The sequence below is a fragment of the Pelophylax lessonae genome (genome assembly GCF_965119305.1).
Source record: "Pelophylax lessonae genome assembly, chromosome: 1".
NCBI classification, from domain to species: Eukaryota; Metazoa; Chordata; class Amphibia; order Anura; family Ranidae; genus Pelophylax; species Pelophylax lessonae.
This window is the reverse complement of record NC_138768.1, coordinates 101,020,494-101,034,211: the sequence shown is the minus strand read 5'-3', so window position 1 is coordinate 101,034,211 and position 13,718 is coordinate 101,020,494.

The following is a 13,718-nucleotide window of genomic DNA, read 5'->3' as shown; positions in this document are numbered from 1 at the left end:
TATGGAAGTTTAAAGTGGAAATGCTATTATCTAGAGATGACTTGTGGGAGGTTACCACTACAGAGAGGCCACAGGACAATAATCAGGACTGGGACAAGAAGAACAGACAGGCACGGGCCACCATAAGTTTACTAGTGGAGGATGATCAGCTCATACATATACGCCATGAGGACACACAGCGAAAGGCATGTGGGACATACTAAGAAGACTGCATGAAAGATCCAGTTTGAACAGTAAGCTGTTTCTTCTGCGGAAACTTTACAGAATGAGACTTAGCAGAGAACAGGACATGCAGGAGCACATAAACGCAATTCTGGAAGTGATTGCGCGACTCAGATCAATCGGGGAGAATATAACAAACAGCCACGCTGCAGCTATGTTGCTATGCAGTTTGCCCGATACATATACTGCACTGATCAATGCACTGGAGACGCGACCTGAGACAGATCTGACGCTAGCATTTGTAAAAACCAGGCTCATAGATGAGTATCAGAGAAGAAAGGAATTAGTGCATGACTCCACAGAAACCGACACCAGAACCGCTGTTAAAGCTACAGTCGCAAGGTTACACAGGAAAGAGACCAGAGTGTGTTTCAGATGTCACAAACAGGGACACATAAAGAAAGACTGTACTATATGGAAAGCAGAGCAAAGAAGACAGCGTCCCTCTTATGCTAAACAAAAGGTCAAAGCCATAATCAATGATCCATGGGAAGGAAACTGGAATGCCACATTTAAAGTGACAGGCAACAATAAATGTCAAGGCTGGTGCATAGATTCGTGGGCAACCAGTCACATGACGAGTGATAGAAATTTTTTCACAGAACTTGATCAAAGAAACTATTTATCTTGCAGATGGAAGCAAAATACATGCAGAAGGATATGGGCATGGAACCCTTGTATGCCCTGATAATGCGGGACACAACCTAGCCATACCAGTTAAAGATGTGCTTTATGTTCCTAATCTAGGAGGAGGACTCTTATCTGTGAAGCGTCTAACAGCCAGAGGACTCACTGTAAAATTCCAAGGTGACAAGTGTTCAATCCTAAATGGCAACCAGACAGTAGCAAGTGCCAAGCTGGATGATCATCTATATCACCTCGACACAGTGAAGGAAAAGGTGAGACTATGTACACACAAGCACAATGACTGTATACATACAGTGCCTTGCGAAAGTATTCGGCCCCCTTGAACTTTTCGACCTTTTGCCACATTTCAGGCTTCAAACATAAAGATATAAAACTGTAATTTTTTGTGAAGAATCAACAACAAGTGGGACACAATCATGAAGTGGAACTAAATTTATTGGATATTTCAAACTTTTTTAACAAATAAAAAACTGAAAAATTGGGCGTGCAAAATTATTCAGCCCCTTTACTTTCAGTGAAGCAAACTCTCTCCAGAAGTTCAGTGAGGATCTCTAAATGATCCATTGTTGACCTAAATAACTAATGATGATAAATAGAATCCACCTATGTGTAATCAAGTCTCCGTATAAATGCACCTGCACTGTGATAGTCTCAGAGGTCCGTTTAAAGCGCAGAGAGCATCATGAAGAACAAGGAACACACCAGGCAGGTCCGAGATACTGTTGTGGAGAAGTTTAAAGCCGGATTTGGATACAAAACATTTCCCAAGCTTTAAACATCCATAGGGGCACTGTGCAAGCGATAATATTGAAATGGAAGGAGTATCAGACCACTGCAAATCTACGAAGACCTGGCCATCCCTCTAAACTTTCAGCTCATACAAGGAGAAGACTGATCAGAGATGCAGCCAAGAGGCCCATGATCACTCTGGATGAACTGCAGAGATCTACAGCTGAGGTGGGAGACTCTGTCCATAGGACAACAATCAGTCGTATACTGCACAAATCTGGGCTTTATGGAAGAGTGGCAAGAAGAAAGCCATTTCATAAAGATATCCATAAAAAGTGTTGTTTAAAGTTTGCCACAAGCCACCTGGGAGACACACCAAACATGTGGAAGAAGGTGCTCTGGTCAGATGAAACCAAAATCAAATTTTTGGCAACAATGCAAAACGTTATGCTTGGCGTAAAAGCAACACAGCTCATCACCCTGAACAAACCATCCCCACTGTCAAACATGGTGGTGGCAGCATCATGGTTTGGGCCTGCTTTTCTTCAGCAGGGACAGGGAAGATGGTTAAACTTGATGGGAAGATGGATGGAGCCAAATACCGGACCATTCTGGAAGAAAACCTGATGGAGTCTGCAAAAGACCTGAGACTGGGACGGAGGTTTGTCTTCCAACAAGACAATGATCCAAAACATAAAGCAAAATCTACAATGGAATGGTTCACAAATAAACATATCCAGGTGTTAGAATGGCCAAGTCAAAGTCCAGACCTGAATCCAATCGAGAATCTGTGGAAAGAACTGAAAACTGCTGTTCACAAACACTCTCCATCCAACCTCACTGAGCTCGAGCTGTTTTGCAAGGAGGAATGGGCAAAAATTCAGTCTCTCGATGTGCAAAACTGATAGAGACACACCCCAAGCGACTTACAGCTGTAATCGCAGCAAAAGGTGGCGCTACAAAGTATTAACTTAAGGGGGCTGAATAATTTTGCACGCCCAATTTTTCAGTTTTTTATTTGTTAAAAAAGTTTGAAATATCCAATAAATTTAGTTCCACTTCATGATTTTGTCCCACTTGTTGTTGATTCTTCACAAAAAATTACAGTTTTATATCTATATGTTTGAAGCCGGAAATGTGGCAAAAGGTCGAAAAGTTCAAGGGGGCCGAATACTTTCGCAAGGCACTGTATATGGCACAGACGTCTAGGTCACAGACACCCAGAATGCATACAGGAACTACAGAGGAGAAATCTGACAAGGGATCTAACAATATCCCCTTGTCCAGTTACTGTTAAGTGTGAATGTTGCATTAAATCCAAAGCTACAAGAGCAACACTTCCTAAAGTCAGTCAGAAGAGAGCTTCAAGACCACTTGACTTAGTTCACAGTGACGTGTGTGGTCCCCTAAACCCACCTACACCTGGAGGTAAAAGGTACATAGTGACTTTCATAGATGACTATTCAAGATACACAGTCACCTACTTAATGCAACACAAGAGTGAAGTTTTTGACAAATTACAAGACTATATATTAAAGACCAGTAACAAGTTTCAGAGGAAGCCTCTCATACTTTAGAGTGACAATGGAGGTGAATTCACAGGATATAAGATACAAGAGTACTTAAAACAGAATGGAATAGAACATCAAAAGACAGTCCCATATACACCAGAACAAAATGGAGTAGCTGAAAGAAAGAACAGAACTCTGACTGAAATGATCAGATGTATGCTGACAGACTCTGGACTACCACAAAAATAGTGGGGTGAAGCAGCTATGACAGCTACATATTTGCAGAACAGACTTCTTTCCAGAACATTCGAGAAAACTCCATATGAACTTTGGCACAATGAGAAGCCAAATGTAAAACACCTAAGAGTTTTTGGATGCAAAGCATTCATCTACATACCCGAAGAAAAACGCACCAAACTCCAAAACAGAGCATTTGAAGGTATCTTCGTTGGATATAGTGACAATGTCAAAGGTTACAGAATCCTAAATCCCAAAACAGACAAGGTTGCCATTAGCAACAGCATAACTTTTGTTGAAGATTTCAGAGACAATGTAATGACAACAGTAGAAGCAAGAATAGAAGAGAAAACTGACATTGACCAGCCTATCTCTGTAACTTCTGAACAAACAGTTGAAGTGAGCGCAGACTCTACCAGTGCTGAAGAGCAGATACAAGAAGGCGCAGACACAAAACCGAGACGTTCAACAAGAGAAAACAAAGGTAAACCACCTGTACGTCTCTCATACAAAGCAAGTACTGCCAATATCAACGAACCTGCAACCTGGGAAGAAATATCTCAGCTTTCAGAACAAGAAGCAAGTAAATGGATAAAGGCTGCTGATGAAGAGATAAAATCCATGCATGACACTAAAACATGGACACTTACAGAACTACCACCCAGAAGGAAAGCCATAGGCTGTAAATGGACTTTTAAAGTGAAATACAATGCAGATGGCACAATTGAGCGATACAAAGCAAGACTAGTAGCCAAGGGCTATTCTCAAAAATACGGAGAGGACTATGACAAGACATTTGCACCAGTAGTCAAGCACACTACAATACGGAATTTACTGACAGTAGCCGTCACAAGGAAAATGCAAGTGAAACATTTTGATGTGAAAACCGCGTTTTCTACATGGCGAGCTAACAGAAGAAATTTACATGGAACAGCCGCCAGGGTTCAAAGATGAAGAAAGGCCAGACCTGGTTTGCAAACTCCAGAGGAGTATATATGGTCTAAAACAAGCAGCCAGAGCGTGGAATACAAAAATAAATGAAGTGCTTACACATCAAAACTTTCTGAGGAGTAAAGCAGACCCCTGCTTATACACAAAGAAATTGGCAGACAGATGGGTCTATATGCTTATTTATGTGGATGATATCCTGATTTGCTTTGAGCAAGAAGGGGATGAAGCAGAAATCCTAGAAAAACAAAATCAGAACTTCAACACCAAAGATCTTGGCAACATAAAGAATTACCTCGGCATCCAGATCGAGAGAGAGGAAGATGGCAGCTTTCTTCTGAACCAAAGACACAAAATACAAGAAATAATTGAAACATTTGGAATGGAAGACGCCAAACCAGTAAAGTCTCCTATGGAAACCAACTACCTAAAGGAGATGAATTGCCAAGATAACCCATTACCTACTAATACTCAATACAGGAAGGCAATAGGGAAATTGCTGTATCTTACCACTGCTACAAGGCCGGACATTGCAGCAACTGTTGGAATCCTATGCAGAAAGGTTTCAATGCCAAGTCAAAAGGACTGGAATGCTGTAAAGCGAATCATTCGCTATCTTAAAGGGACTTTGCACTACAAGTTAAAGTTACCAGCAAGTGATGAAAGCACCTTAACAGGATATGTAGATGCTGATTGGGCAGGAGACACCAGTGACAGGAAATCTACCAGTGGATACTTATTTTTTCTGTCAGGAGGTGCCATCAGTTGGACTAGTAAAAAGCAACTCTCTGTTTCACTGTCGTCTACTGAAGCAGAATACGTTGCTGCAGCGCAGGCAAGCCAAGAAGTTATATGGCTGAGACAGCTATTAACAGACTTGGGTCAACCACAAATCTATGAGGACAATCAAGGATGCCTCGCACTTGCGCACATGGAAGGAGTTAATTCAAGAACCAAGCACATTGATGTGAAATTCCACTTTCTTAGGGATCTTCAAGAGCAAGGTCTTCTTGAGTTACTTTATTGCCCAACCGAGGATATGACAGCACATATCCTTACAAAGCCTCTGACCGCTGAAAGACACTCAAGGCTTACAAAGAAGATGGGTTTAATAGACTAAGCCTTAGCTGTTGAGAAGGGGTGTTGGAGATACAACAGCTTTCAGCTTATCCGATAAACTGCAGTTCACAAATAGGACAGTAGATGTCGCTAATGCTAAGTGATATGCTATGCATTTTCTATGATGTGTATTTCCTGTACACTGCACTGTACTTGTTGGTTATCTCTTCCTGTTTGTGTTCTTATTACAATGAGGTGACATGTTTGATTCCTGTGTTATGTTCTAATAAAGAAGCCAGTTTACTCCACAATGTCTGATCTGATTGGACTCCGCTGCACCCAGTGATCGCACTCTGCAACAGTTCCACCCTTCCCTGTTAAGGCGCACTCTACCAGATCTTTGAGTACGTCCTGGGCCTACTGGCATTGAGCCTCGGTGGCCCAGGTGTGCAAGGCTGCGACTTGGTCGTCGGTGCACACTTTTTCCAAATTCTATAAGGTGGATGTTCTGGCATCAGCTGATGCCTCCTTTGGCCGCAAAGTTCTCAGTGCGGCAGTGCCATGAGGGATCCTTGTTTTTGTTGTGGGTCTCTGACTGTTGGGGTTGTTTATCCCCTGGGTTATTTGCTTTCCTGGGCTCTTGCTCCTGTTGAGCCTTTTCTGTTGCCCAGAAGGTTCTCTTACTGTGCGTGTAAGGTTCCTTTCTCTGATGTGGGTACTGCGTTGCCTTTTCTACAGTTACGTCTCCCACCCCTCATGTCTACACTGCTTTGGGACATCCCAATAGTGATGACTTAGAGGTGGCGGCGACTGTCGGAGGACGTAAAAGAAAACGGAATTTTTGTAAAATCTTACCTGAAAAATTAGCTTGGGGTGTCTACTTTCCAAAAAGGGGTCATTTGGGGGGTATTTGAACTGTCCTGGCATTTTATACCCAATATTAGAAGCTTATGCCACACATCACCCACTCTTCTAACCACTTGAACACCAAGCCTTTACTGACACTTTTTGTTTACATGAAAAATATTTTTTTTTTGCTAGAAAATTACTTTGAACCCCTAAATATTATATATTTTTTTAAATCAGAGGCCCTACAGAACAAAATGGTCGTTTTGCAATGTTTTTTGTCACATGGTATTAGCGCAAAGATTTTCCAAATGCAAATTTTTGGGAAATAAACACTTTTTTTAAATTAATGCACAAATACACTATATATTGCCCAATTGTTTGGTAAAATATAAAAGATGATCTTATGCCAAGTACATAGATACCAAACATGACATGCTTTAAAATTGTGCACGCCCGTGCAGTGATGACAAACTACGTACATTTTTTTAAAGCTTTAAAAGCCTTTATAGGTTAGCACTTTACTTGTAAATTTACAGAGGAGGTCTACTGCAATAATTACTGCCCTTGATCTGACAATCGTGGCGATACCTCACATGCATGCGGCAATTTCTGTTTACAAATTACATCAGACCGATGCTTGTGTTTGCCTTTGGGGGGGGGGGGTGATTGAATTTTTTTATTATTATTATTCATTTTCCTTTTTTATTTTATTTTGACACCTTCCCTTTCATTTTTTTTTTAAATAAATTTTACTGTTATCATAGAGAATTTTAATATCCCCTATGATAGCAAAAAGTAGTTACAGGTACTCTTTTTAAAAAGAAATTGGGGTCTATTAGACTCTAGATCTCTCCTCTGCCCTTAAAACATGGAAGGCAGCGGGGAGGGGGGTCCCCTCCCACTGCTTGTAAAAGCAGTCTAGCGGCTAATTATCTGCTAGGATTCCTTTTACATGAAAGGCGACCGCTGGCTGTAAAAAAATTATACTAAGGTGCTGCCTAAATCTACTGGTATAACCGCTCAAAGTCCAGTGATGTACCAGTACATTGCTGGCCCTCCCTTGTTGGGCATATATTGTAAGGTTCTTTCTTTTTCATGCAGCCTAGGCACTGAACAAAAAAAGAGAACCTAACAGATTCCTCCATTTACATCGATTGATGTGGTTGAAGACATTTCTGCCAGAAAGTGTGTGGTATGCCCACCATTAGACCTCCCAGCATCCACCCACTTCTAATGATGAGCATGCATGCAATGTTCTTTTTTTTTTTTTGTTCCGCCCATGAGCGGAACAAAAAGAAGAATGTAGCAGATTCCTCCATTCACAACGATCGATGTGGATGAATAAAACTCTTCCAAGAAAATTGTTAAAAAAATATATGGCAAAGCATAGGGGAGATCCGCCCTCTATGTCCACCCCATCCCCTTTGCTTTGCTATATATGCTCTTTTTTTTAACTGCGGTGGTGAGATCACCTCCTACAGCACTGCAATCATTGATGTACATATTTGCTGAGAGCAAACAATGTTGCTGTCAGAGTAAACAAACCAGTGCTGCAGCTGATGGGCGTACCTGCAAAGCAAACAATGGTTAACCATAAAACATTACAATATAATAGTATATAGTACAGTAAAACAGTAGAATGGTGGTATCTGCAAAGCAAACTATGGTTAACAATGAAAAACAGCAACAATAAAACATTACAGTAAAAAAGTACAGTACAAGAGTAAGAACAGAAAATTAACTCAATAAAACTACAACTATTTTTGGCTTTTCTATTTTTTTAATTTTTTTCCATTTTTTTTTTCACTTTTTTTTTCACTTTTTTGTATCTGTTCAAAAAAATTTAAACGTTCCAGGGTCTCTCAAAATTCGATAGCCATCTAACATCTTTCGAGACGTTCTGTGTGAAAGTGTGCCCTAGACTGTGCCGTGCTGTACCCTATACTAATACTCCACTAGTGTGTGGTAGCGACGGAAATGGTCCCCAATGCAGAGACCAGATTTGGCCAGGACAGGAGGGACAAAAAAAGTGTGTGTCACGCTTATATCTGCATTTTCTACTGACGCCAAATCTGCTTTGGGGTGTTCTTTGGGTAGGGGTACCAGGGAGGACATCCGGAAAATGCCTCTCATGCAGCGGGCTCACTGCATCTGGATCGTGAAATTGGGCCACAGCAACTTCTGGGTACAGAATGGCTGTGATGATCTCTTCCTAGAATTTTAGGAAGGATCCACTGCTTCCTGACGCTTTGTATAGCACATAAGCGTTCAGCAGAGCCAATTGGAATAAGTATACAGACACTTTCTTGTACTAGCATCTGGCCGTATGGGCAATTAAGTATGGCGCTATCATCAGGCTCTCTCCCCCCATCTAAGTCGGGAATCTACAAGCCATTGGGGAAGGCCCCGGTGATTAGGTCGCAGGGTGCCACATGCGCCAATTCCAAAATCAAAAAGGTGACTAAAAAGTAACACGCTTGTGTAATAATTTTCCACATATAAATGGTACCCCTTTCCGAATAAGGGTGACACCAAGTCCTAAACAATCTTGCTGCTGCTCCCCATGTAATCTTGGCAGTTGGGAGGCTCCATATTGCTATCTTTTCCCTCGTAAATCTGGAAACTACATGTATAGCCTGTTGCCCTGTCACAGAGCTATTACATCTTGACCCCAAATATGGCACACTTGCTGGGGAGAAACTGTTTGAAAACAAGGCAGCCAGAAAATATAATCAGGGACTGATCAACGCAGACAGCTTGTTGGGGCATATACAAAGTCCCCAAAAACTGTCACTTACATGTCAGATTTGTCCGCCGCAAGGTCGCAGTCCCGCTAAAAATCGCTGATCGCCGCCTTTACTAATAAAATAAAAGAAAAAAAGTCCATAAATCTATCCCATAGTTTTAAATTGCAATAACCTTTGCGCAAACCAAATAATATACGCTTTTTGAGATTTTTTTTTTACCAAAAATATGTAGCAGAATACACATTGGCCTAAACTGATAAAGAAATTTGATTTTTAAATATTTTAATTGGCAATGTTTTATAGCAGAAAGTAAAAAATATTGTTTTGTTTTTTTTGCAAAATTGTCAGTCTTTTTTTGTTTATAGCGCAAAAAATAAAAACCGCAGAGGTGATCAAATAACATAAAAAGAAAGCTCTATTTGTGGGAAAAAAAGGACATCAATTTTATTAGAAAAAATAAATTCGAATTCTGTGTTTTAAACCTGGGATCTTGCCAACATCCCTGATGAATATGGAACAACAATAACCCCTGAGGATTGGGACTTTCAACGGCAAGAATCAGGACTTGAGTATGAAAATATATAAATTTTTATTCCACATATAATAAAGATGAAATAAATCTTTATTATATGTGGAATAAAAATTTATATATTTTCATACTCAAGTCCTGATTCTTGCCGTTGAAAGTCCCAATCCTCAGGGGTTATTGTTGTTTCAATTTTATTAGAGTACAGCGTCGCACGACTGCGCAATTGTCAGTTAAAACAACGCAGTGTTGTATCACAAAAAATGGCTTGGTCATTAATGGGGTAAAACCTTCCGGGGCTGAAGTGGCTAGAGTTTAATCACCCCGGATCTTTATGTAGCACCCTGCAGGTAGGTAAATGCTTAGTGGGTCTTGTCTGCCTAACAGTAGGTCTATGATTTCTTTTTGGTATGGTGTCATGGCTTCCAGGTGTGTCTGCTGAGGGGGGAGTCTCCCCCCTAGCTCTGTGAGAGGCTTATCATAGGGCAGTGGAGGAAACCCAATCAGGGACACATTCAGGTTTGTAACTACCCCAGAAGGCAGATTCTGCCGCAAAGGATTCTGGGAGTGGGTATAAGTTTGAGGGAGGTGCGTGACTCTGCATCTTTGGCGGGAAGCAGAGCCCCAGGAGGTAGAGGACGGCTGTGTCTCCTCCTGTCAGAGGAAGCGGGGGTCTCGGGTGCTGCCTGAGAATCCAGAGAGTGCTGAGTTGAGCTGAGGGGGATCCGGTGTGCCAAGAACCAGCGGAGAGCGAGAGGGGTCCAGTCCCAGGAAAGCCTACACAGGTCGTGAGTACTGAGGATTGCCCCTGGGGGTCTGCCTAGTGTCAGTGAGGACCACTCCAGAGAAGGTTCTAGGATCCAAGTATCAGCTAGCTGTAAAGGGGGTACTTGGTCAGAGGACCCTGAAGTGTGAAAGGATGCACCTGCAGCTTGGGCCCTGAAGATTTAGTGCACAGTGTGAGTGCATCAGTTGAGAGTTGCAGGCATACAGGAATACACAGCAAGCTACCTCAAGCCAGTGCAAGGCTGGAGGGAGTAGTCAGTGACTTTGCAGTGCAAGCAGTGTCAGAGGTTCAATGTTCCACAGTCCTGGATCTTCTGGACTTAAAGTCGAGGTTCCAGCACCAGTTTCAGAGCTTCAGTGTGTTTAAAGCGCCAGGGAGCGCTGGCTAGCGTCGGCTGGCGTCAAGGCAGCGCTAACAGGCAATTTTTCTAGAAAAAGTCCCAAAGTTGTACCTAGTTGAGCCTAAGGAGTATCCCACTCATTCCTTTCTCCCATCCCCTAAAATACAATAAAACAACCAAACAAAGATGCCGGAGTTGTTGATGTCTTAGTTCTCACACCCAGGGTCGCAGCTCACATGGGCTGGAGAGGTAACTGGTAACAATGGCAGACCCACTCAATGCCTGGAAAACCGGCTGCTACATTTACAATGCATGGAAATTTGTCTGGTCCCTACTGAACCAGACAAGTTCAATCCATTTATGGCAGGCTTTAGAATACAGTAAAACAGCAGGGAGGATTTGTTTATTCACCTCTAGTGTTGAGCGAACACGGACTGTATTATTCGTGTTCGTACCGAATAATTGGATTTTTGTTACCCGAACACGGACCCGAAAACTTTACTGTATGTTCGGGTTTAAAATCCATGTTCGGTCATTTTATTTCCTGTTTTGTATGTAATGGCGCGCTTTTAATCGCGGGCTTTCAACAGCCAATCAACAAGCGTTTAACTGGTGTGCCTTAAGCCATCCCAGCCATGCCTACTAATGTATTAGTAACTGTGATTGGCCATCTGAAGCATGTGACCATGTCTTTATAAGTTCGAGAGCCCCAGCGCGCTGCGTCATTCTGCTGTAGATTAGGGAGAGAGCACACATCATACGTGCTGGCTGCTGATTAGGGACAGACAATGATTCTGTGAAAAATTGTGTCCGAAAAGAATGCAGGGACAGGTCGGAGTGAAGGCAGGGAGAGTTATTAGAGCATTTTAGGGCGAGGCTGGAGATTAGGCAGGGTCAGTCTTCTACATCGATTTTGCTGTGTGGGGGGTGGTGCAGTGAACGATCTTATTGAGCATATTAGGGCCAGGCTGGAGAGATTAGGCAGGGACAGTATACATCGATTTTGCTGTGTGGGGGGTGGTGCAGTGAACAATTTTTTTGGCTCTCACTTGAGCCCACTGAGGAGGAGGAGGAGGAGGAGGAGGAGGGAGAAAAAAATCTATTTTTATCAGTCAGTTGTGTGCAGCGTTCATCTTAGATCTATTTTACTACAAGTTAAAAGGATTTTTTTTTCCCCTTCATAGCCTTTTTGCTCCAGTGCTGACTGTGATAAGACACTGCTGTGTTCACATGTGCTATTGAGTAATTTTCAATTGTATACATTTTTTTCTATTCCACTATTCAATATACACCCTTTTGGGTTAAAAAAAATTAAATTGTGGCATAGTCTGTACTATTCTATTTAAAAATTAGAAACTTAAAGGGGAATTTTCTTTTTTTTTCCCTTCATAGCCTGCTGCAGAGCTGACTGACATAAGACACTGCTGTGTTCACATGTGCTATTAAAAAAATCACCAATTTTATATATCATATTTTCTATTCCGCTATTCAATCTACACCCTTTGGGGTAAAAAGAATTAACTTGCGGCATAGTCAGTATCGGTACGTGTGAGATACACCTTTCCAATTTTTGGGGCACATCTTACACCACCGAGGATTGCAGGGTGCTTCAGTTTGCCTCCTGCCTGTTCCGAACTCCTCCTACTCCTCATCCTGCCTTTAGGGTACAAAAAATAGTAATCGGGGCCTAGTCTGGGTCTGTACGTGTGAGATAGATACACCTTTTGATATCATATTTTCTATTCCGCTATTCAATATATATCCTTGGGGTAAAAAGAATTAAATTGCGGCATAGTCTGTATCGGTACGTGTGAGATACACCTTTCCAATTTTTGGGGCTCATCTTACACCGCCGAGGATTGCAGGGTGTTTCAGTTTGCCTCCTGCCTGTTCCGAACTCCTCCTACTCCTCATCCTGCCTTTGGGGTACAAAAAATAGTAATCGGGGCCTAGTCTGTGTTTGTACGTGTGAGATACACCGTTTTATAAATTTTTTTCTATTCCGCTATTCAATCTACACCCTTTGGGGTGAAAAGAATTAAATTGCGGCATAGTCTGTATCGGTACGTGTGAGATACACCTTCCAATCTTTTGGGGCGCATCTTCCACCGCCGAGGATTGCAGGGTGGATTGCAGGGTGCTTCAGTTTGCCTCCTGTTCCGAACTCCTCCTACTCCTCATCCTCATCCTGCCTTTAGGGTACAAAAAATTGTAATCGAGGCCTAGTCTGTGTTTGTACGTGTGAGATACACCGTTTTATACAATTTTTTCTATTCCGCTATTCAATATACACCCTTTCCGAGGGTAAAAAATTTAATTACGGCATAGTCTGTATCGGTACATGTGAAATACACCTTTTTAAATTTGTTTGGCACATCTCCTTCGACCGCCGAGGATTGCAGGGCGCTTCAGTGTAACGCTCCTGCGTTTTATGTATAATGTGGATTTACAGCTGCAGAAATATTCCACTTCAGTAGTCATGTAGAGAAACGCTGAGACACCAATCCCAACTCCCAAGACTCATCATGTGTGGATAGTCTCAATTCAGCAAGTAGATAACACACTCAATAAGATGTTCCTAGAGTGACTTATATGTATAGTAATATAGTGATGATAGGCTGAAGAGACAGGTTGGGTAGAGATGGTAGATGACAGACACTTGAAAGGAATGTTCTTGAAAGTAAGATAGTAGCAGATGGGATGCAGATAGGTTAAGCAATCATGTATGGTAGCAGATGATAGAGTAGCAGGTGAACATACAGGATAGACCAACCCAGTGCAAGAGCAGATGGTATTAGGCTCAAGAGCTAGCAATCTTAGTTAATGCAGATGTAGTAATAGTCCTTAGTATGCAGAGCTAGATAGTGTAAGCTTTAGTATGAAGGTTATAGAGGTTTCCCCTGTGGGGTACTTATCACTAGTAGCAATGTAGTAGAGGAGAGGTTCGGCAAGAGCGGATGATCCGGTAGCGGGATACAGGGATCAGCAGCGTGGTTCCGATAGCGAGGTATGCTTGCAAGCATGAGAGCTTCAAGGCAGATTATGCGGCGTTGAACGAACATGTGAGTGAGACCGCCGGAGGTTGAAATAGCCGCTCCAGCGGCGCTCAGTGATG